Below are 25025 nucleotides of genomic sequence, written 5' to 3' on the forward strand. Positions count from 1 at the left end.
ACACAGAACGCTGAGGACTGACAGAGGCAGGGCACATAGAATTTTTCCCTTTTTTTTAAAAGAAAAGGCCCACTGACTATATTCAATCAATAATATATGTCTTCTGGCCCTGCCTACACAATTCTCTCCCTGTAGTATTACTGCAGGGCGCAATGCTCTGCACAGCCGATTTGGAAAAAAAAAAAATACAACACTGCTAACAGCAGCCTGCACAGTACTGCACATGGTTAAATGTGGCCCTAAGAAGGACCGTTGGGGTTCTTGAAGCCTACACTCACTCCTAACACTCTCCCTGCCTAACCACCACTTCTGTCCCTGGACTATTACTGCAGGGCGCAATGCTCTGCAGACAGCCGATTTTGGAGAAAAAAAAAATTGTGCAACACTGCTAACAGCACCCTCCACAGTACTGCACACGGATAGATGTGGCCCTCAGAAGGACCGTTGGGGTTCTTGAAGCCTACACTCACTCCTAACACTCTCCCTACAGCAGCACCAGCAGCAGCACTTTCCCTCAGCTAACTCAGTCACAAGGCATCTGAGGCGAGCCGCGGGAGGGGCCGACTTTTATACTCGGGTGACATCTGATCTCCCCAGCCACTCACAGCAGGGGGGTGGTATAGGGCTTGAACGTCACAGGGGGAAGTTGTAATGCCTTCCCTGTCTTTCAATTGGCCAGAAAAGCGCGCTAACGTCTCAGAGAGGAAACTGAAAGTAACCCGAACATCGCGTGGTACTCGTTAAGAGTAACGAGCATCCCGAACACCCTAATATTCGCCCGAGCATCAAGCTCGGACGAGTACGTTCGCTCATCTCTAGTTATTACACTTTTTTTGCAATGAAACCACTTTTTTTGGAAATTTTTTTTTTCTCTATAGCTGCATTCAAAGTCCTGTAACTTTTTAATTTTTTATGAGGGCTTATTTTTTGCGAGACAAGTTGTAGTTTTTATTGGTACCATTTTGTGGAATGTACGGCTTTTTTTATCACTTTTATTGCATTTTTTGGGAGGCAAAATGCTAAAAATTAGCATTTTGCCTTTGTTTTTTAGCATTTGTGTCTAGCACTGCAAGCTTACTGCAGCTCAATCCACTTATAACCTTAGAATACTACATTCAAATCCCGTATAACACCTTTAATATGTTTTATTGTGAATTCGTGTTTATAGATGTCTCAATTTAAATTTTATGTAACAGAATTTTAATTTTTATGCAAAGTAACACTTTACATACTCATGGTTATGTTTCATTGCACTTTCGCTTGAATTAAATAAAGAAATCAAGATTTTTCATTTACAAAAAAAGTATATATATATTCTCATAGTGCCAAGGCATTGCCTGTTTCATTTTGGTTGCCAGAGTGTGGCAGGTAATTCCGGCTGGTGTACCAAGATGGCTGCCGGAACTGGGTGGAGAAGGTGTAGTTTCAGGAGTGCTAAGATGGCCCCCAGGACAAGAAGTGGTCACCAAAGTTGTAGTAGCAGTGGCTTGGAGTATGGGGAGAAGAGGTGATGTCACAGAGGCATGGGGTTGAGATGCACTATAATTAAAACAGCTGCTGTGCCATCTGGGATTCTGAACGTCACAGGTGAGACATACCCAGTATGGAAGGTTGCCAGTGTAGGGCGGCGGAGGGACATGCTGAAGTAGAATCTTCCGATGTGGAGGCATCTGCCAGTCTTGAGTAGGGTCATGCGACTAATTAAGGGTTTCCCATTTCTGTCTTTCTTGCCTAAGGCACTTTGTGGTTTGTAGCCCCAGTCTGTCCCTGTGTCCAACCCCATGGTTCCCCAATAGCTGCAGTCCTGTCCCCAGTAAGAATCCGTGATGCATATGTATATTATGCCCGCATATCCGTTACACTGCCATGAAGCATGAGGGCAGGGGCTTGGTCACAATAATCAAAGGAGAATGTGGCTACATGGGTATTGGATGAATTGTACCAGAACGTAACTGTACCCTCGTATGCCATCGACCAGGGGTTCTTATTCCCAGCCTACTTGCAATGGGAGGCTTGGATCCAGGAGCTCTTTCCATCTAGTTTCACTGACATGGCTGTGGTCAGTAGCACTTGGTAGGGACCATCGTATTTGGACTCAAGAGAGTATTTTCTAACAAATTTCTTCACATACACCCAATCTCAGTCTCTAGATCTGAAAGGGAAGTAAACACTCTAGAATATACATTAGTTAAGTGTTTTCTGAGAGTAATAACAGTTTGTCGAGCTACCTTGCTGCATCTGGAGTTATCGTGGTAAATACAATCCTAACCTTGGGACTGACCCAAAAAATACCTCATATGGGCTGAGGCCTATTCTGTCAAGTGTATACCTTATGTAGAAGAGTACCAAGGGGAGGCACTTGGTCCATGGTCTATTGAGCTCTGTCATGGCCCTCTGGGTCGTGGTTTCTAAGCTAGCATTTAAACTTTCTGCTCTAGTACTGCTTTGTGGATGGTATGGAGCATAAAAGGCCAGTTCTACCCCCAACACTTTCATTAATTTCCATATCACTTATCCCGTGGAGGGAGTACCTCAGTCACTCTCAGTTGTCTCTGGTACTCTGTACCTGTATACCACCTCAGAGATTAAGTTTTTTTTTGGTGGTGGCGTTTGTGAGCAGGTATGCCAGACTGGCTACCCTGAGAAAGGGTCTAGGCAGACCAGAACAAACTCGTACTTGCCCACCCTTGGCAGTTGTGTGTGTTTGGCCGCCGTGATGCTAAATCCTGGTGCAGATCATTGACTAGCAACCACATCTGTCATAGCTGTTTTTGACAGGTGTGTATTTCCATGGGGGCCGGAACCATGACAGGATAGGGGGCTGTGAGAGACAAGGCTTATTGGATACCATCCATTTATCTCCAGGTGTCTCTCTGCCCACATTGCTGGTTCCCATTGTACCTTTTCCCCCCTTTGGTTGCCTGCTTTTGTAACTGAATCAACAGGTCATAATCCACGGGAGGTGACGTCTGAGGGGGTACTTGTACTGTCCCAACCCCTGAAGGATTAAGTCTGGGCTTCTGTGTAGTTGTCTTCACAGCCTGATCAGCTAGGTGATTTATGGTTGCCTCTTTTATGCCATCCTTGGAGTGACCTTTTGTTGCATTTTCAGGCTACTCTCTTGGGCAGCAAGAGGGCTTCCATCAGTTCTGGTACACCTTTTCTGTTTTTAATTGCCTTTTTCAAGAATGACCTTGCTCTCCAGATGGGTCCGTAGTCATGAGCTGTAGGCATGGCGGGAGTCTGTGTAGACGTTAGGTTAGAAGAGGTTCGGCTTTGACTACCTCATGTAAGGAGAGTACAACATAACCTGTATAGAACCTGCCTTCTTGGCCATACCTCAATCCATCCACAAGGAGTGCAAAATCATGGTTATCTAATGACTGATCAACATGACTGAATCCCCTGTCTCCTGGGCTATTAGCTAGTGCATAGTCATGTGTATCAAGCTAAAAGGAAAAAATCTATCAGGTGATTATTCCCACTCCCCCCCCCCCTTTCTCCAGAGGTAGCAAGGTAGCTGGACTGAGGGCGTTGCAACACTGGCATGTTGAGTGTGTTACGTAATATCCTGGGGGGGGGGCATTACCAGCCATCCAGTCGGTGGAATTTCAGGGACGGCATTGTTTATCACTGATTATTCTGTCTGAATAAAATTATACTTTCAGTGAAGACTGACACTAAAGTATACAAAGACATAGAAAAAAAACAAAAAATGTGGCTGACATTGACATCCTACTCTGAGAGCTCATTACAAACATCACAGCTTTAACATTGGTCATTAACTCTCATTCATCCATACGGTCAAGTCTGTCTCTCTCACATAAATATTAAGAACCATATGATCCTCCACACACAATGTTTACTGCTGTTACCGATTTTCAGGAAATTTTGGATCCACTGGACCAACTAAACCAGCTGAGGACAGTTCTTGCACTGAAACCTCTGACTATCCCCAAAAGGGGGAAACCCCAGAACTCACATTTCCCTTGGACATTCAGAGGGATATACCTCTTTTAATTACTAATGACTAAAGATGAGCGAGCACCAAAATGCTCGGGTGCTCGTTGCTTGAGTTGAACTCTTCGTAATGCTCGAGAGCTCGTTTCGAGTAACAAACCCCATGGAAGTCAATGGGTGACTCGAGCATTTTTGTATGGGACCAATGCTCCACATAGGTCATGACTAGAGATGAGCGAACGTACTCTTCCGAGCTTGATACTCGTTCGAGTATTAGCGTGTTCGAGATGCTCGTTACTCGAGACGAGTACCACGCGATGTTCGAGTTACTTTCACTTTCATCTCTGAGACGTTAGCGCGCTTTTCTGGCCAATAGAAAGACAGGGAAAGCATTACAACTTCCCCCTGCGACGTTCAAGCCCTATACCACCCCCCTGCAGTGAGTGGCTGGCGAGATCAGGTGTCACCCGAGTATATAAATCGGCCCCTCCTGCGGCTCGCCACAGATGCATTCTGACAGAGATCAGGGACAGTGCTGCTGGTGCCGGAGCTGCTATAGGGAGAGCGTTAGGAGTTATTTTAGGCTTCAAGAACCCCAACGGTCCTTCTTAGGGCCACATCTAACCGTGTGCAGTAGTGTGGAGGCTGCTTTTTGCAGTGTTGCACTTTTGTTTTTTTGTATATCGGCCTGCAGAGCATTGCGTCCTGCAGTAATTTTACATTGTCCAGGGCCAGTAGTGGTGAGGCAGGGACAGAAGACATATTTAGTGTATATGGGCAGTGGGCCTTTCCAAAAACATTTGGGAAAAAAAATCTATTTGGGCTGCCTGTGACCGTCCTCAGTGTACTGGGTCTCTGCTGGGGGTAGTTGTCCTAATTCATACGCAGCCAGCTGTTACAGCAGGCTTGCGCAAAATTCTTTCCTGCCTCTGGGTTGCCTCTTACATCACCGCTGTATTCCTGTCCACAAGTGTACTGGGTCTCTGCTGGGGGTAGTTGTCCTAATTCATACGCAGCCAGCTAACTGTTACAGCAGGCTGCGCAAAATTCTTTCCTGCCTCTGTGTTGCCTCTTACATCACCGCTGTATTCCTGTCCACAAGTGTACTGGGTCTCTGCTGGGGGTAGTTGTCCTAATTTGACTGTCCTCGGTGACGCCTCTGCCCCCTACAACTACTGGGTGTCGAAGCTGGACACGTGGCCTGAACTCGCGCTGTATGCCCTGGAGGTGCTTGCTTGTCCTGCGGCTAGCGTCTTGTCAGAGAGGGTGTTTAGTGCGGCTGGGGAAATCATCACGGATAAGCGTACCCGCCTGTCAACCGACAGTGCCAACAGGCTTACACTCATCAAGATGAACTAAGCCTGGATTTCCCCAGACTTCTCTTCTCCACCAGCGGACAGAAGCGATACCTAAGCAATACGTAGGCTGCACCCGCGGATGGAAGCATCGTTCTGTATCCCCATCAAAAACGGGGACATTTTTGCTTCATCAATCTGTGTATTCTATTCATCCTCCTCCTCCTGCTCCTCCTCCTGAAACCTCACGTAATCATGCTGAACGGGCAATTTTCCTTAGGCCCACAAGGCTCAGTCATATAACTTTTGTAAACAATTTTTATACGTTTCAATTAGAGATGAGCGAACGTGTTCGTCCGAACTTGATATCCGTGCGGATATTAGGGTGTTCGGGATGTTCGTTATTCGTAACGAACACCATGCGGTGTTCGGGTTACTTTCACTTCCTTCCCTGAGACGTTAGCGCGCTTTTCTGGCCAATTGAAAGACAGGGAAGGCATTACAACTTCCCCCTGCAACGTTTAAGCCCTATACTACCCCCCTGCTGTGAGTGGCTGGCGAGATCAGGTGTCCGCCTAATATAAAAGTCGGCCCCTCCCGCGGCTCGCCTCAGATGCCTTGTGAGTTAGATGAGGGACAGTGCTGTTTGTACCGGAGCTGCTGTAGGGAAAGAATTGGTAGTTAGTGTAGGCTTCAAGACCCCCAAAGGTCCTTATTAGGGCCACTGATAGCTGTGTGTTGGCTGCTGTTAGCAGTGGCAATTTTTTTTTCTTCTCAAAATCGCCTCTGCAGAGCGTTGCACCCGGCATTAGGGACAGAAGTGTTGCATAGGCAGGGAGAGTGTTAGGAGTGAGTGTAGCCTTCAAGAACCTCAACGGTCCTTTCTAGGGCCATATTTAACCGTGTGCAGTACTGTGCTGGCTGCTGTTAGCTGTGCTGCATATTTTTTTTCTTCTCAAAATCGCCTCTGCAGAGCATTGCACCCTCCATTGATACTGCAGGGAAAGAATTGTGTAGGCAGGGCCACAACACAGTTATTATTCATTGAATATACGCAGTGCGGCCTTTTGCTTGTAAAACAAGTGAAAAAAATTCTATTTGACCTGCCTCTGTCCGTCCTAAGGGCTGTGGACACGTGTCGGCTGCGTGTGCAACGTTTAAAAATCAGACGCACCCAGCTACGTTTTACTGCTGGCTTCGCCATTTGCTTTCCTTAATTTGGAAAAAAAATACCTGCTCTGCCAGAGTTATAATAACTCTGCTACCCTCAAGTTCTGTGCCACATTAGCAGGGCCACAGCACAGTTATTAAACTTCTCATGTTCATTGAATATACGCAGTGCTGCCTTTTGGTGGAAAAAAACTGAAAAAAATTGTATTTGTCCTGCCTCTGTCCGTCCTAAGGGCGGTGGACACGTGTCGGCTGCGTGTGCAACGTTTAAAAATCAGACGCACCCAGCTACGTTTTACTCCTGGCTTCGCCATTTGCTTTCCTTAATTGGGAAAAAAATACCTGCTCTGCCAGAGTTATAATAACTCTGCTACCCTCAAGTTCTGTGCCACATTAGCAGGGCCACAGCACAGTTATTAAACTTCTCATGTTCATTGAATATACGCAGTGCTGCCTTTTGGTGGAGAAAAACTGAAAAAAATTCTATTTGTCCTGCCTCTGTCCGTCCTAAGGGCGGTGGACACGTGTCGGCTGCGTGTGCAACGTTTAAAAATCAGACGCACCCAGCTACGTTTTACTCCTGGCTTCGCCATTTGCTTTCCTTAATTGGGAAAAAAATACCTGCTCTGCCAGAGTTATAATAACTCTGCTACCCTCAAGTTCTGTGACACATTAGCAGGGCCACAGCACAGTTATTAAACTTAGATTATTCATTCACTAGAGGCAGTGGGGCCTTTCGTTTTCAAAAAAGGGAAAAAATTATATTTGGCCTGCAGTCTTGCGCCAATTTATTTCCTGCCTGTGAAATCAAATCACTGGTAATACAGCATGCTGAGGGGTAGGGGTAGGCCTAGAGGACGTGGACGCGGCCGAGGACGCGGAGGGCCAAGTCAGGGTGTGGGCACAGGCCAAACTCCTGATCCAGGTGTATCGCAGCCGACTGCGGCGTGATTAGTAGAGAGGCACGTTTCTGGCGTCCCGACAGTCATCGCACAATTCATGGGTCCACGCGGGAGACGGTTATTAGAAAATGAGCAGTGTGAGCAGGTCCTGTCCTGGATGGCAGAAAGTGCTTCGAGCAACCTATCGTCCAACCGCAGTTCTGCGCCGTCCACTGCTGCAAATCAGAATCCTCTGTCTGCTGCTCCTCCTTCCTCCCAGCCTCCTCACTCCACTCCAATGACACCTGCTCAGCTGCGTGAAGACTCCCAGGAACTGTTCTCTGGCCCCTGCTCAGATTGGGCAGCAGTGGTTCCTCTCCCACCAGAGGAGTTTATCGTCACTGATGCCCAACCATTGCAAAGTTTCCAGGGTCCGGGGGATGAGGCTGGGGACTTCCGCAAACTGTCTCAAGAACTTTCTGTGGGTGAGCAGGACGATGACGATGAGACACAGTTGTCTTGCAGTCAGGTAGTAGTGAGGGCAGTAAGTGCGAGGGAGGAGCGCACAGAGGATTCTGAGGAAGAGCAGCAGGACGATGAGGTGACTGACCCCACCTGGTTTGCAACGCCTACTCAGGACAGGTCTTCAGAGGGGGAGGCAGGGGCAGCAGCAGGGCAGGTTGCAAGAGGCAGTGCGGTGTCCAGGGGTAGAGGCAGGACCAGACCGAATAATCCACCAACTGTTTCCCAAAGCGCACCCTCGCGCCATGCCACCCTGCAGAGGCCAAGGTGCTCTAAGGTCTGGGAGTTTTTCACAGAGACGCCTGACGACCGACGAGCAGTGGTGTGCAACCTGTGTCGCGCAAAGCTCAGCCGGGGAGCCAACACCAACAGCCTCAGCACCACCAGCATGCGCAGACATATGATGGCCAAGCACCCCACAAGGTGGGACGAAGGCCGTTCACCACCTCCGGTTTGCACCGCTGCCTCTCCCCCTGTGCCCCAACCTGACACTGCTATCCAACCCCCCTCTCAGGACACAGGCACTACCGCCTCATGGCCTGCACCCACACCCTCACCTCCGCTGTCCTCGGCCCCATCCACCAGTGTAGTTCAGCGCACCGTCCAGCCGTTGCTTGCGCAAGTGTTTGAGCGCAAGCGCAAGTACGCCGCCACGCACCCGCACGCTCAAGCGTTAACCGTCCGCATAGCAAAATTCATCAGCCTTGAGATGCTGCCGTATAGGGTTGTGGAAACGGAGTCCTTCAAAAGTATCATGGAGGCGGCGGCCCCGCGCTACTCAGTTCCCAGTCGCCACTACTTTTCCCGATGTGCTGTCCCAGCCCTGCACGACCACATCTCCAGCAACATTGTACGCGCCCTCACCAACGCGGTTACTGCCACGGTCCACTTAACAACGGACACGTGGACAAGCACAGGCGGGCAGGGCCACTATATCTCCCTGACGGCACATTGGGTGAATTTAGTGGAGGCTGGGACAGAGTCAGAGCCTGGGACCGCTCACATCCTACCCACCCCCAGAATTGCGGGCACCAGCTCGGTGGTTGTATCTGCGGAGGTGTATGCTTCCTCCACTAAAGCACCCTCCTCCTCCTCCTCCTCTGTCTCGCAATCAAGATGTGTTAGCAGCAGCATGTCGCCAGCAGTCGGTGTCGCGCGGTGTGGCAGCACAGCGGTGGGCAAGCGTCAGCAGGCGGTGCTGAAACTACTCAGCTTAGGCAATAAGAGGCACACGGCCCACGAATTGCTGCAGGGTCTGACAGAGCAGACCGACCGCTGGCTTGCGCCGCTGAGCCTCCAACCGGGCATGGTCGTGTGTGACAACGGCCGTAACCTGGTGGCGGCTCTGCAGCTCGGCAGCCTCACGCACGTGCCATGCCTGGCCCATGTCTTTAATTTGGTGGTTCAGCGCTTTCTGAAAAGCTACCCACGCTTGTCAGACCTGCTCGTAAAGGCGCGCCGGCTCTGCGCACATTTCCGCAAGTCCCACACGGACGCTGCCACCCTGCGCACCCTGCAACATCACTTTAAGCTGCCAGTGCACCGACTGCTGTGCGACGTGCCCACACGGTGGAACTCTACGCTCCACATGTTGGCCAGGCTCTATGAACAGCGTAGAGCAATAGTCGAACACCAACTCCAACATGGGCGGCGCAGTGGGAGTCAGCCTCCTCAATTCCTTTCAGAAGAGTGGGCCTGGTTGGCAGACATCTGCCATGTCCTTGGTAATTTTGAGCAGTCTACCCAGGTGGTGAGCGGCGATGCTACAATCATTAGCGTCACCATTCCTCTGCTATGCATCTTGAGAAATTCCCTGCAAACCATAAAGGCAGCTGCTTTGCGCTCGGAAACGGGGGCGGGGGAAGACAGTATGCCGCTGGATAGTCAGGGCACCCTCCTCTCTATTTCTCAGCGCGTACAGGAGGAGGAGGAGCATGAGGAGGATGAGGAGGAGGGGGAAGAGACAGCTTGGCCCGCTGCTGACGGTACACCGGCTGATTGCCTGTCATCCTTTCAGCGTGTATGGCCTGAGGAGGAGGAGGAGGAGGAGGATCCTGAAAGTGATCTTCCTAGTGAAGACAGCCATGTGTTGCGTACTGGTACCCTGGCACACATGGCTGACTTCATGTTAGGATGCCTTTCTCGTGACCCTCGCGTTGCACGCATTCTGGCCACAACGGATTACTGGGTGTACACACTGCTCAACCCACGCTATAAGGAGAACCTGCCCACTCTCATTCCCGAAGAGGAAAGGGGTTCGAGAGTGTTGCTATACCACAGGACCCTTGCGGACAAGCTGATGGTAAAATTCCCAGCCGACAGCGCTAGTGGCAGAAGGCGCAGTACCGAGGGCAAGGTAGCAGGGGAGGTGCGGAGATTGAGCAGCATGTACATCCCAGGCAGTGCAACAGTCTTTAAGGGCCTGGACAGCTTTATGGCTCCCCACCAAGACTGTGTCACCACTCCCCAGTCAAGGCTGAGTCGGCGGGAGCACTGTAAAAGGATGGTGAGGGAGTACGTAGCCGATCGCACGACCGTCCTCCGTGACGCCTCTGCCACCTACAACTACTGGGTGTCGAAGCTGGACACATGGCCTGAACTAGCGCTGTATGCCCTGGAGGTGCTTGCTTGTCCTGCGGCTAGTGTCTTGTCGGAGAGGGTGTTTAGTGCGGCTGGGGGAATCATCACAGATAAGCGTACCCGCCTGTCAACCGACAGTGCCGACAGGCTAACACTCATCAAGATGAACAAAGGCTGGATTTCGCCAGACTTCTCTTCTCCACCAGCGGACAGCAGCGATACGTAAGCAATACGTAGGCTGCACCCGCAGATGGAAGCTACGTTCTCTCTCACCATCCAAAACGGGGACATTTCTGCTTCATCAATCTGTGTCTAATATTCCTCCTCCTCCTCCTCCTGCTACTCCTCCTGAAACCTCACGTAATCACGCTGAACGGGCAATTTTTCTTAGGGCCACAAGGCTCACTCAAATAATTTTTCTAAACAATTTTTAAAAGTTTCAATGCGCTTAAAAGCGTTGGAACTGTAACTTGAACCAATTTTTCGTTACACTGGGCTGCCTCCAGGCCTAGTTACCACTTAAGCCACATTAACCAAAGCGATTAATGGGTTTCACCTGCCCTCTTGGCTGGCCATGGCCAATTTTTGGGATGTACATTAGTACTGTTGATACAGCAATTTTTGTGGGCCCTCGCCTACAGTGTAATCAAATAAATTTTTAGCCCACCTGCATTAAGCACGACATTACTACCTCAGCTGTGTTGGGCAATGCAATGGGATATTTCTGTGTACCGCCGGTGGGTTCCAGGGAGCCACCCATGCTGTAGGTGCACACGGAGTGTAACCTACATGTGTCCACTTGTAAAGAACCCCAGTCTGACTGGGGCATGCAGTGTGGGCCGAAGCCCACCTGTATTACGCACGACATTACTACCTCAGCTGTGTTGGGCAATGCAATGGGATATTTCTATGTACCGCCGGTGGCTTCCTGGCACCCACCCATGCTGTGGGTCCACAGGGAGTTTAACCTACATGTGTCCACTTGTAAAGAACCCCAGTCTGACTGGGGCATGCAGTGTGGGCCGAAGCCCACCTGTATTACGCACGACATTACTACCTCAGCTGTGTTGGGCAATGCAATGGGATATTTCTGTGTACCGCCGGTGGGTTCCAGGGAGCCACCCATGCTGTAGGTGCACACGGAGTGTAACCTACATGTGTCCACTTGTAAAGAACCCCAGTCTGACTGGGGCATGCAGTGTGGGCCGAAGCCCACCTGTATTACGCACGACATTACTACCTCAGCTGTGTTGGGCAATGCAATGGGATATTTTTGTGTACCGCCGGTGGGTTCCAGGGAGCCACCCATGCTGTAGGTGCACACGGAGTGTAACCTACATGTGTCCACTTGTAAAGAACCCCAGTCTGACTGGGGCATGCAGTGTGGGCCGAAGCCCACCTGTATTACGCACGACATTACTACCTCAGCTGTGTTGGGCAATGCAATGGGATATTTTTGTCTACCGCCGGTGGGTTCCAGGGAGCCACCCATGCTGTCGGTCGACAGGGACTTCACAATAGGGAGTTGTACCTGCCTGTGTCTATGAATTAAAAAGCCCGGTCTAACTGGGGCATGCAGACACCTTGACAGAATGAATAGTGTGTGGCACATAGGTTCCCCATTGCTATGCCCACGTGTGCAGCTCCTGATGGCGGTGGCACAGGATTCTATTTCTCATTGCTTCTGTACAGCATTGTGGGCTATCGCCCCGCCCATTTTAAAGAGGGTCGCTGCCTAGCCGTGCCAACCCTGTGCAGTGTGTGCCTGCGGTCCCTCGTCATGGCAGATGCACTTCTAAATAGACATGAGGGTGGTGTGGCATGAGGGCAGCTGAAGGCTGCGCAGGGACACTTTGGTGTGCGCTGTGGGGGGGAGGGGGGGCGGTTGGGCAGCATGTAACCCAGTAGAAGTGGCAGTGGAGTGTCATGCAGGCGGTGATTGTGCTTTGTTGGAGGTAGTGTGGTGCTTAGCAAAGGTATGCCATGCTAATGATGGCTTTTCAGAAGTAAAAGTTGTTGGGAGGGGGGGGGCCCCACTCTTGCCGGTATTCTGGCTTAATAGTGGGACCTGTGAACTTGAGATGCAGCCCAACATGTAGCCCCTCGCCTGCCCTATCCGTTGCTGTGTCGTTCCCATCACTTTCTTGAATTGCCCAGATTTTCACACATGAAAACCTTAGCGAGCATCGGCGAAATACAAAAATGTTCTGGTCGCCCATTGACTTCAATGGGGTTCGTTATTCGAAACGAACCCTCGAACATCGCGGGAAGTTCGTTTCGAATAACGAACACCCGAACATTTTGGTGTTCGCTCATCTCTAGTTTCAATGCTCATTAAAGCGTTGAAACTTTCACCTGAACCAATTTTTATTTTAACTGGGCTGCCTCCAGGCCTAGTTACTAGAGATGAGCGAGCATACTCGTCCGAGCTTGATACTCGTTCGAGTATTAGGGTGTTCGAGATGCTCGTTACTCGTAACGAGTACCACGCGGTGTTCGGGTTACTTTCATTTTCTTCCCTGAGAAATTTGCGCGCTTTTCTGGCCAACAGAAAGACAGGGAAGGCATTACAACTTCCCCCTGCAACGTTCAAGCCCTATACCACCCCCCTGCAGTGAGTGGCTGGCGAGATCAGGTGTCACCCGAGTATTAAAATCTGCCCCTCCGCGGCTCGCCACAGATGCATTCTGACATAGCTGAGGGAAAGTGGTATCGTGTTGGAGCTGCTATAGGGAGAGTGTTAGGAGTATTTTAGGTTTCAAGAACCCCAACGGTCCTTCTTAAGGCCATAAATCTTCTCTATATGCACTCAATGGGGCTGGCGGCAGCAGCGCCAACCCCATTGAGAACATATAGAAGACAAATCCTTCTTCTCTGCCACAGCTGTAACAGCTGTGGCAGAGAAGAACGATGTTTGCCCATTGAATTCAATGGAGCCAGCAATACAGCAGGTTCCACTGAAAGCAATGGGCTGCGGGCGAGCGCAGGATGAATTGTTGGGAAGGGCTTAAATATATAAGCCCTTCCCTGCAATTCATCCAGAAATGTGTTACAATAAAAATATATACCGGCGTATAAGGCGACGGGGCGTATAAGGCGACGGGGCGTATAAGACGACCCCCCAACTGTCACCTTATACGTCGGCAATGCAGTGGAGCAAAGAATAAAAATCATTACTTACTTCTTCTGACGTTCTGCGGCGCTGCTGCAGGCTGTCGCTCCCTCCTGGTTCCCGGCAGAGCATTGATTTCTCTATGAAGGGCTTTAAATCCCCGCCTCCAGAAACACACGTGCCTTCAGCCAATCACAGCCAATGACAATGATGTCATTGAATGGCTGTGATTGGCTGTGTTTCTGGAGGCGGGGATTTCAAGCCCTGTGTCCAGAAAGCAATGCTCTGCCGGGAACCAGGAGGGAGCGACAGCGTGCAGGAGCGGCGCAGAACGTCAGAAGAAGTAAGTAATGATTTTTATTCTTTGCTCCACTGTATTGCCGGCGTATAAGGTGACAGTTGGGAGGTCGTCTTATACGCCACGTCGCCTTATACGCCGGTATATATTTTTATTGTAACACATTTCTGGATGAATTGCAGGGAAGGGCTTATATATTTAAGCCCTTCCCGACAATTCATCCTGCGATCGCCGGCAGCCCATTGCTTTCAGTGGAACCTGCTGTATTGCTGGCTCCATTGAATTCAATGGGCAAACATCGTTCTTCTCTGCCACAGCTGTTACAGCTATGGCAGAGGAGAACGATCTTTACGCTGACAGTGCGGGGGCGGGGGGGGGGCACTCTTGCCGCTATTGTGGCTTAATAGTGGGACCTGTGAACTTGAGATGCAGCCCAACATGTAGCCCCTCGCCTGCCCTATCCGTTGCTGTGTCGTTCCCATCACTTTCTTGAATTGCCCAGATTTTCACAAACGAAAACCTTAGCAAGCATCGGCGATATACAAAAATGCTCGGGTCGCATATTGACTTCAATGGGGTTCGTTACTCGAAACGAATCCTCGAGCATTGCGAAAATTTTGTCCCGAGTAACGAGCACCCAAGCATTTCGGTGCTCGCTCATCTCTACTAGTTACCAATTAAGCCACATTAACCAAAACGATTAATGGGTTTCACCTGCCCTCTTGGTTGGGCATGGGCAATTTTTCTGAGGTACATTAGTACTGTTGGTATACCAATTTTTTGGGGCCCTCGCCTACAGTGTAATCCAATTAATTTTTTGCCCACCTGCATTAAAGCTGACGTTACATCAGCTGTGATGGGCAATGCAATCGGATATATTTATGTACCGCCGGTGGCTTCCTGGCACCCACCCATGCTGTGGGTCCACAGGGAGTTGTAACTGCATGTGTCTACTTCTAAAGAACCCCAGTCTGACTGGGGCATGCAGTGTGGGCCGAAGCCCACCTGCATTAAACATGACATTACCTCAGCTGTGATGGGCAATGCAATGGGATATTTTTATGTACCGCCGGTGGGTTCCTGGCACCCACCCATGCTGTCGGTCCACACGGAGTTGTAACACTTGAAAGTTGAATCACTTTCTTGAATTGCCCAGATTTTCACAAATGAAAACCTTAGCGAGCATCGGCGATATACAAAAATGCTCGGGTCGCCCATTGACTTCAATGGGGTTCGTTACTCGAAACGAACCCTCGAGCATCGCAATAATTTCGTCCCGAGTAACGAGCACCCGAGCATTTTGGTGCTCGCTCATCTCTAGTCATGACTTGTCAAACACCAGAAAACATCAGAAAGTCATGGAAACACCACAAAAAATGGATAGGGAAGGGCAGGGGCAGCATGCATGGCTGCATATGACGCTCTAAGGTCCCACTATTAAGCCAAAATTGGGGCATCACCCGCCTAACAATTTACTTCGGACAAATCCTCTTTAGCAAGGCACAAAGATGGTATTACACACGAAGAAATCAGAGTGCCCAAACATGGCAGAGTTTCACCCCGTCAAGGACCTCGGCCCACATTTCTACCCGAGTCAGTCAGTGCATTTGTGCAAGACAGGTAAAATACTGCAATGGGAAGTCTTTGTGCACCCACAGCATAGGCGAGCCCAAGGAAATGACGCATGGTATTACACATGAGGAAATCATTCTGTGTAGGTGTCAGATAGCTCTGACACCACAAGGGGAAGTGATGAACAGATGAGTGGCAAGCAGCATGGCTACCCTCTGCAGTGTGCCCAGCTGTCTCTTCCCCCTCCTCCCCCCCCCCTCTTCCTCTAAAACACGCTGAGATATAGACATGAGGGTGGTCTGGCTATCAAGCAACATTCTGTCATCCCCCGTCTCCTGTTGCAACCGCAAAGCGCCGGCCTATATGATTTGCAGCAAACTTCTCAGCAGGCAAAGCAGCAGGATGGTAACGCTAATGATTGCCGCATCGCCGCTCACCATCTGGGTTGACTCCTTAAAGTTTCCGAGGACCTGGCAGATATCTGCCATCAATGCCCACTCAGTAAAGAATTGCGCAGGCTGACTACCTCTCCGCTGCCCATGTTGCAGCTGGTATTCCACTATTTCTCTACGCTGATCGTACAGCCTGGCCAACATGTGCAGCGTAGAATTCCAGCTTGTGGACACGTCGCACAGCAGTCGGTGCTCTGGCAGCTGAAACCGTCGTTGCAGGGTCCTCAGGGTGGCAGTGTCCGTGGTGGACTTGCGGAAATGTGCGCAGAGGCGGCACACCCTACCGAGCAGGTCAGTCAAGTGGGGGTAGTTTTTCAGAAACCGCTAAACCACCAGATTGAAGACGTGGGACAGGCATGGCATGTGTGTGAGGCTGCCGAGCTGCCGAGCCGCCACCAGCTTACGGCCGTTGTCACACACCATGCCCGGTTAGAGGCTCAGCGGCGAGAGCCAGAGGTTGGTCTGCTCTGTCAGACCCTGCTACAGTTCGGGGGCTGTGTGCCTTTTGTCACCTAAGCTGATTAGTTTCAGCACAGTTTGCTGACGCTTGCCCACCGCTGTGCTGCCGTGCCGCATGCTACCGACTGCTGGCGACGTGCTCACACTTCTTAATTGAGAGGTAGAGGTGGTGGAGGAGGAGGAGGGGGAGGGTTTGGAGGAGATGGCATAAAATGCGGCAGATACCAGCACTGAGGTAGGACCTGCTATTCTAGGTGTGGGTAGGACGTGTGCGGTCCCAGGCTCTGATTCGGTCCCAGCCTCCACTAAGTTCACCCAATGTGCCGTTAGGGAGATATAGTGGTCCTGCCCGCCAGTACTTGTCCACGTGTCCGTGGTTAAGTGGACCTTCCCAGTAACCGCATTGGTGAGGGCACGATTTATGTTGCGGGAGACATGCTGGTGTAGGGCTGGGACGGCTCACCGGGAAAAAGAGTGGCGACTGGGGGCTGAGTAGTGCGGGACCGCCGCCGCCATCATGTTTTTGAAAACCTCCGTTTCCACAAGCCTAAACGGCAGCATCTCCAGGCTGATTAATTTGGCAATGTGCATGTTTTAAAGCTTGTGCGTGCGTGTGGGTGGTGGCGTATTTGCGCTTTCGCTCCAACGTTTATGTTAGCAACAGCTGAACGCTGCGCTGAGAGACATTGCTGGATGGAGTGGAAGACGGTGGAGGTGAGGGTGTGGGTGCAGGCCGGGAGGCGCTTGTGCCTGTGTCCTGAGAGGGGGGTTGGATCTGAGTGGCAGGTTGGGGCACAAGGGAAGAGGCAGTGGTGTGACCCGGAGGCGGTGAACAAGCTTCGGCCCACCATGTGGGGTGCTTGGCCATCATATGCCTGCGCATGCTGGTTGTGGTGAGGTTGGTAGTGGTGATCTTGGTGCGGCACAGGTTGCACACCACTGTTCGTTGGTCATCCGCGCTCTCACTGAAAAACATCCACACCTTTGAACACCTAGCTCTCTGCACGGAGGTTTGGCGCGAGGGCGTGCTTTGGTAAACAGTTGGGGGATTCTTTGTTTTGGCCCTGCCTCTACCCCTGGCAACTCCACTGTCTCTTCCAACCTGTCCTGCTGCTGCGCTTGCCTCCCCCTCTGAAGCCCTGTCCTTAGTAGGCTTAGCAAACCAGGTGGGGTCAGTCACCTTATCATCCAGCTGCTTTTCCTCCAAATCCTCTGTGCGCTCCTCCCTCGGACTTACTGTCCTTACTACTACCTCACAGATAGACAACTGTGTCTCATCATCATCATCCTCCTCACCCACTGAAAGCTCTTGAGACAGTTGCCGGAAGTCCCCAGCCTAATCACCCGGAGCCCGGGAACTTTCCAAAGGTTGAGCATCGGTCACAACAAACTCTTCAGCTGAGAGGAACCATTTTTTCCCACTCAAGGCAGGGGCCCGAGAACAGTTCCCGGGAGTCTGCCTGCTCATCAGAATATGTCATTTTCATGGAGTGAGGAGGCTGCGAGAAAGGAGGAGCAGCAGCCAGAGGATTCAGAGTTGCAGCAGTGGACTGCGTAGAAGACTGGGTGGTCGATACATTGCTGCATGCATTTTCTGCCATCCACGACAGGCCCTGCTCACACTGCTCTGTTTGTAATAAAGGTCTATGACGTGGACGCATAAATTGTGATAAGAAGCTGGGGACCCCAGAAACTTGCCTCTCTCCTAATGCCGCAGCAGCCGGCTGTGATTCACCTGGACCAGGAACTCAGCCTGTGCCCACACCCTCACTTGGACCTCCGCTTCCTCGTCCGTGTCCACGTCCACGACCCCTACCCCACATCATGGCGGATTTCGAATAGAGCAGGGGCCAAATAAATTACCCCACTGTACAGCACCGACAACTGGGCCTTTATTTACCCCACACAGAGGCTCTATGCTGTAACTAGGAAAAAAGTAACCCGCTGTCTTGCGCTGATACCTAGGGGTAATTTACTGCTCTCAGAGACTTGTAGATTATAGAGGCTGTGTGGAGTGGGAGAAGACTGTAAAGCCAGTGGATAGTGCTGGTTACTGTGGCTATCTCAACCCCACCAACGGAAATGGTATTGTGGGACGCTCTGCACAGCGGCTGAGCTGAAATACTTTGCAGTGGCCCCGGTAATATTACAGTACTGTTTAGCGCTGAGACCGCGGTCTAATTCACTGCAGACAAAGAACGGTATAAATAATTATGGAATTATTTGCGTACACTTTCACGCTGAGAGCGGTATTGTAACGCAAACTCCAGCCAGAAAAAAATTACAGAAGGCTGCAAACAGGCCTACCTGCGTAATACTGAAGCACTACAACTCCCAGCAGCCACCCAGTAAAATGCACACGGTCAGATGCAGCCCAACGAAGGAGCTTTTGTTTGTTTTTTAAAAGAATACAGCCTGTATACTGTCTATATCACTTTCCCTCTAGAAGTGGCTGTGGCCCTACGCTCTGCGTATAATTCACTGCAGACACAGAACAGTGTAAATAGCTATGGAATTATTGGAGTACACTTTCACGCTGAGAGCGGTATTGTAACGCAAACTCTAGCCAGAAAAAAAAATACAGAAGGCTGCAAACAGGCCTGGCTGCGTAATACTGAAGCACTACAACTCCCAGCAGCCACCCAGTAAAATGCAGACGGTCAGAGGTAGCCCAACGAAGGAGCTTTTGTTGTTTTTTTTTTAAAAAGAATACAGGCTGTATAGTGTATATCACTTTCCCTCTCGAAGTGGCTGTGGTGGCCCTACGCTGTGCATATAATTCATTGCAGACACAGAACGGTCTAAATAGCTATGGAATTATTTGCGTACACTTTCACGCTGAGAGCGGTATTGTAACGCAAACTCCAGCCAGAAAAAAAAAATTACGGAAGGCTGCAAACAGGTCTAGCTGCGTAATACTGAAGCCCTACACTACCACTTTCCCTTTCTCTGCAGCACTTTCTCTATTCACTGTATAATAGACTGCAGACTGAGAACACTATAGCTGTAATGGCCTGCACAGCCCGAGTTGGAAAAAAAAATTGTGCAAAACTGCTCCCAGCCAACCACAACAGTAATGCACACGGTCAGATGTGGCCCTAAGAAGAATCGTTGGGGTTCTTGAGGACAGGATCCTACACTAACACTTTCCCTATACTCTCACAGTGTGTGTCTGAGGCGAGTTGCGGGTGGGACCGCTTTAAATACTCGGCGGTCACTTGATCTCGCCAGCCACTCACTGCAAGGGGGTGGGATAGGGCTGGCATGTCACAGGAGGAAGTGGTAATGCCTTCCCCGCATGTCTATTGGCTAGAAAATGGCGCTAAACATGCAGGGAAGGAAATGGAATTGACTCGAGTACCGCCTGGTGCTCGTCTCAAGTAACGAGCATCTCAAGCACCCTAATGCTCGAACGAGCATCAAGCACGGACGAGTGTGCTCGCTTATCTCTAGTTTCACCCTCCTCTCTCCTTCTTCAACCTCTGACTGACATTTCTGAGTAGACAGTGAACTTCTAACATCTAATATGTAGCTACTATTTTGTAAGTTTACAGACAGTTGTGACTACTTAACACTGTAGATGATAGCAATTGAATTTGGGATTTTGGCAAACATAGATGTATTTGAAATATTGGATCTGACCAAAGAAAAAGTTACAGAAGTTCTACAACTCTCCTCATCTTGCATTCAATCGCTACCACTAACATTCAACTTTTAACTGCTTGTGATGCTTTACCCATACACAAAAGTTATTTAGCAAGTATACACGTGTCCAGCTAATCACAGAACTGAAATTTGCACAAATCACAGCAAGAATGTACCTTAAAATTCCTATATCTCCTGCCTTTTAAGACTGTATAATTCACTGGATTCATTACAACTTTCTGTGTACCACTCTGCAAGGTCAGTCTCGCATTCTTCTCTCTGCCTCTCTTGCCTTATGAGACCATGAGAAGCTGGGAGACAAGGAAGGGTCTGCTGCTGCCCGCAGCTACTGGTGAACACAGTCTCACTGAAGGTCAAAATTTGCTTCTCACTCCCTATACTCTGAAGGGGAGGGGTGATGGTGATGAGGGGTTTGCATTAACCGTCAAGCATTTAACCATTTTATCTATTCCTATATATTTGTAGGTGACACAATCACACTCTTGCTTTGTATATATATCTATTGTCACATACAGAAATGATCAAACGGTACGGTGGTTAATTGTCACATAGTTGTCCACAGATTCTGCATGAACTTACTTCATGTCATAAGGGGACACAGACTCTGAAAGGATTGCCTTTTTCCCCCAATTTCCCCCTTATGGAGTGGAAAAGATTTTTCCAGCAAGAACTACATATATGTGCAATTTACGCATAACGCTAGACAAAACTACTTGAGGGTGTTAAATACAGACTGCAGGACAGATAATTGGGGGAAAGGTGTTTGCAGCCGGAATGGAGGGGATTTGAATATTCCTATGCAAATTTAGAAAACCACCCAGCATTGCAGTGCAAAAAATGGGATGCCAGGTAAAAGGAGATGAGATAAGATAGGAGATGAGAAGCCAGTACTTAGCAATGAAGTAGCAGCATCAATGGTGTAGTAAAATAGAAAAAGATTTATTGCTCCATATGAGATGAGAAGCCAGCTAATTTCTGCTGCGGAGCTAAGATGATGCCCTGGCAGCGGTCAAAAGTACTTTTATAGCAGATGCTAAAATGGACGCTTGGTCATGGCTAGCAATGAAATGGCCACCAAAGGTGTGGCCTGACTGGACGATAGTGACGGGTGCGTACAGGAATACTACATACTAGACGCGTATCAAGATACATCATTCGTGACACAGCTAGGGCAGGGCTCTCAGATGATGAAGAAGGGCTGGCCTTCCTTTGTCTTTACTTCAAAGCACATGAAACAAGTACCATCTTGTATGGGCAACTATCTTACTTTAACTTCTGTCCCTTATGGTTTTCCGCTATTCCTCTGCCTATATTCTTTCCCTTTCATTAACACACCATCATTAACATCCCCCTCTCTTGTCGCCACCAGTTCACATGCTAAAATGCTTTCCTGAGGCTTTGACTGCCTTGTACCTATCTCTCTTTAGTGTTCCTATGGCCTCCCCAACTGGAACCCTAATCACTTAACCCTTTCTTGTTTCACTTCTCTCACAACCTTCTGGCTGATTCTGGTGGTGTAGACACCTTTTAATACTGTGTCCACTTACTATCGATTTCTTTCAGAGACAATCCCACCCAACTGGGTAATGGATGTTAAGGCTGAAAACCAGGACCTCTGCGAATGTGGCGTAATGGGGTTATCAGACACTGGGCAAGAATGTTACCTGTCTTTGTTGTCCGCCGACCAGCCGTAAAAGTCACCAAAAAAATTAAGAAGCAACCAGGGAGGCAGGCGTACTGGTACGGTCATATACACAGGACATTTTATATGACCTACCGTACTCTAGGAGGTGATCAGTCTCCAAATGCTTCCGTATAGTAATTTAGTCTCCAGCCACTTTTCTCATTGCTGCTCGCGTGGTCCACACCCAGTGGTCCCATCTTGGGTGCCATTTGTTATAGATTGGTGCTAATATACTTAGTGATGAATATCTACCCCCTTCCTGATTAGAAGGCCTGAGGCCTGTGCATGCATGGAAGAATCATGCTGAAACCTGCTGTTCAGCTAAATGAAACTTCTTTATTCTAATCAAGTTGCATGGGGTTTTATAGACAGCATGCATAGTTAGTACGTCATGAAGTTAGAATCTGTAGCTGGTTGGTTATTGCCCTTTTATGGGTCTCTTCCTCCAGAAGCTGAGGTCTTATCTCGGAATTCCTGGAGAGAAGAATGTGCCATATTGAGTAAAATGTTAGAAACACGGTAGGAGGGGGTGAGGAGAGGGAGTTAGTCAGCACTTTCAGACAGGAAGCTGTGTTAGTTGTGTAGAGGAGAGGCACATATTTGCAATAGGCATTTTACTTAGTTTATTGCAATCCATTACACAGGTAAGATGAAACTCAACTAGCCCCAATGGTAGACTGGGAGCAGACCTACTGATGACTGCAGGTACGATGAAAACACAATCAGCCCTGGTGGTGAACTGGTAGTAAATGAGGGAGCAGCAGATTTTTCTTCTTTAATTTAAACTTTATTGAATTTTTTGACACTATTTTTTAATCCCCAAAGGAGACTTGAAGATGTGATTGTTTGATCGCTATAACAGTATATTGCATTACTTATGTAGTGTATTCTACTAAGCCTATGACAACAGCCTATTAGACTCTGCAGAAGGTGGAGCCTAATAGGTTGAGTTATATGGCAGATATGGAGGCCTTTATTAAACTTCTGGCTGCCATGGGTACCCATTAGTACTGCCAATGTGTGACAAAAGGAGCCTCCTTCCCCTGTCATCTGCTTATGTGCTGCAGTTGCTATTAATTGGGGAAAGTAAAGGATTAAACTGCTAGGATCTGAAGTTTCTCTGGTACTGGCCATTAGAGCAGGAGGTCCTCATTTTTATAGTAATATGTTTACACCTGTTTGCAAACAACATCTCAACTGCTGTAAATTTTTTGCGTGAATAAACAAGGTAAAAATCATGAGATGTCTTAATGCAGTCGCTATTTGCATAAACATTCCCTTTTATTATCATCTTCATGTTCATACCCATGCCCATAAATATGGTGCTAACTGCATAGCTCTGCCTTCAGTACTTAAGACATTATAGCCGTGGCACTTTTTTTTAGAATCATACGCCTGATATCATACACTGTTGTTTATTTCTCTCTCTCCTTGTTTAATTTATTGAAGTTCTGGACATATTAGGTTAGTTAAAATATTTTCATATAGAAATCTAAATACAGTCTGTTGGTATCCATTTAGCCTTTGTGTCCAGCAGTGCTGAAGTTGAGGGATGCTAAAATAAATAGCATTTAACAGCTATTCTATTTTCTCAAACAGTGCTAAAAATGTCAATACATTTCACGTTTTATATGAGGTTTCTCCTTTTAACAAAGATGAATGTGTTTAAGATTGAAGCTTTTAGTGGTTTCCTGAAAGTTTATGTGCTGGAGGTCTGCCACAATTTGATATATACTTTAAACCTCACTATTATGCAAATAACAATTTGGCACACAGATCTGAGATTTTCCTCTAGAGACAATCACATATTTCAACCTTCTACAGCAAAATTATATTTGACATTTAATTTTACCCTGACTTTCTATATCTTTAAAACGCCAGATATTTCTATGGTGCTTCTGCTGATTAAATATGCGCCTTCCTTGTCAATTTTGATAATTTGATCATTTACAGTACAGTTTATATATTTGTTTTCATTTTCAGCTGACAAATTGCAAAATCACTCTTTGTTCTACGAGGCTTCATTTAAGTAAACATGGCATAATAAAATAGTTATACAAGAACACCAAGTAGTTATTTTAATCTTTAAAATTAATATATTCATGCAAGATTAATTCATTTTTACAAAATAACATTGACAAGTGCTCATGCATTCAACCATGTTATACAGGGAATTAATTTTGAAAAATTGCATACGAAACATAATTATGTTAAAAGTGAGTGATTATACTAGTTGTAAAGCTAATTCTTCTGAAAGCATTTTAAACATAACCTTTGTATTTATTCTATTGAACTGTTAAAATATAGCATTGTGCAATTAAAATAATGGTGCACAGTCAATTAAAACAAGTTATAAATAGGAAAAAAACATTTAAAGATTTCTTTTGTGCTATGATTTGCATTGCTTGCTAAAACTTTTGCAATTATTTGTTAACAAACAAATTTAAAAACTTTTTAGCTTTAATGTACCTTTAACGTACGTGGGGGATTATTGCCCAAATTCTTGCTGGCAACAGCAAATTCGGGCGACAATTGTCCCATGTACGTGAGGCTCACTTATTGAGAAATTGCTCACCTGTTGGACTTGCTTGGTTTTTAACAGAATTAAAACTATGTGATTGTTGGGCTGTGTAAGCAGGAGCCTTTCAATGTTTGAGCAACTCCGGAGTACTGTGAATGGAGGCAGGCAGCTGTTCCACCTCTATCCACTTGTACAACTATTACTCTTCTGTAGAACACAGGAGCAATAGTCGGGCAGTAGTTCGTTGGACGGCTGTCAGGTGCTTACATGCCCAACAGTGATGCCTTGTAAAGGTACCTCTTCAGGTGGCAATTATCACCCGAAGTCTTGCTAGAAACAGAGAATTCAGATGATAATTGTCCTATGCACATACGTCTGCCAGCAGACTACTAAGCAAGAAATTGTTCACTTGTCAGAGTCCCTCAGTTTTTAGCAGAAATAAAAACCAAGTGTATATCAATCCGTGTAGACAGGAGCTGCTCAAAGTTTGAGTGACTCCTGATTACTGTAAATACAGGCAAGCAGGCCAGAATGATCTATGGCTACTCCACCTACATTCACTTGAATGACTATTGCTCCTGTGTAAAATACAGGAGCAATAGTCGAGCAGCAGTTCGGCGGGCGGCTGTCAGGTGCTTATGTGCTCAACATGAACCAAGCATACCTGCACTCATAGCTAGATGAAATAACTAAAGAATGTATGAGGTATTATTTAGTGTCTTGGCCAAGACACTTAAACCTGCGAGCTCACGTTATAGGTCCTCATAGTCTTGTGGGTCCCTACTCTAAACAAGAGAAAATCCACAAGAAACCTGACTGCAAGCAGGGTGATTGTCCAGATAAGGATGGCCCA

Source organism: Eleutherodactylus coqui, chromosome 2 (genome assembly GCF_035609145.1).
Source record: "Eleutherodactylus coqui strain aEleCoq1 chromosome 2, aEleCoq1.hap1, whole genome shotgun sequence".
NCBI lineage: Eukaryota > Metazoa > Chordata > Amphibia > Anura > Eleutherodactylidae > Eleutherodactylus > Eleutherodactylus coqui.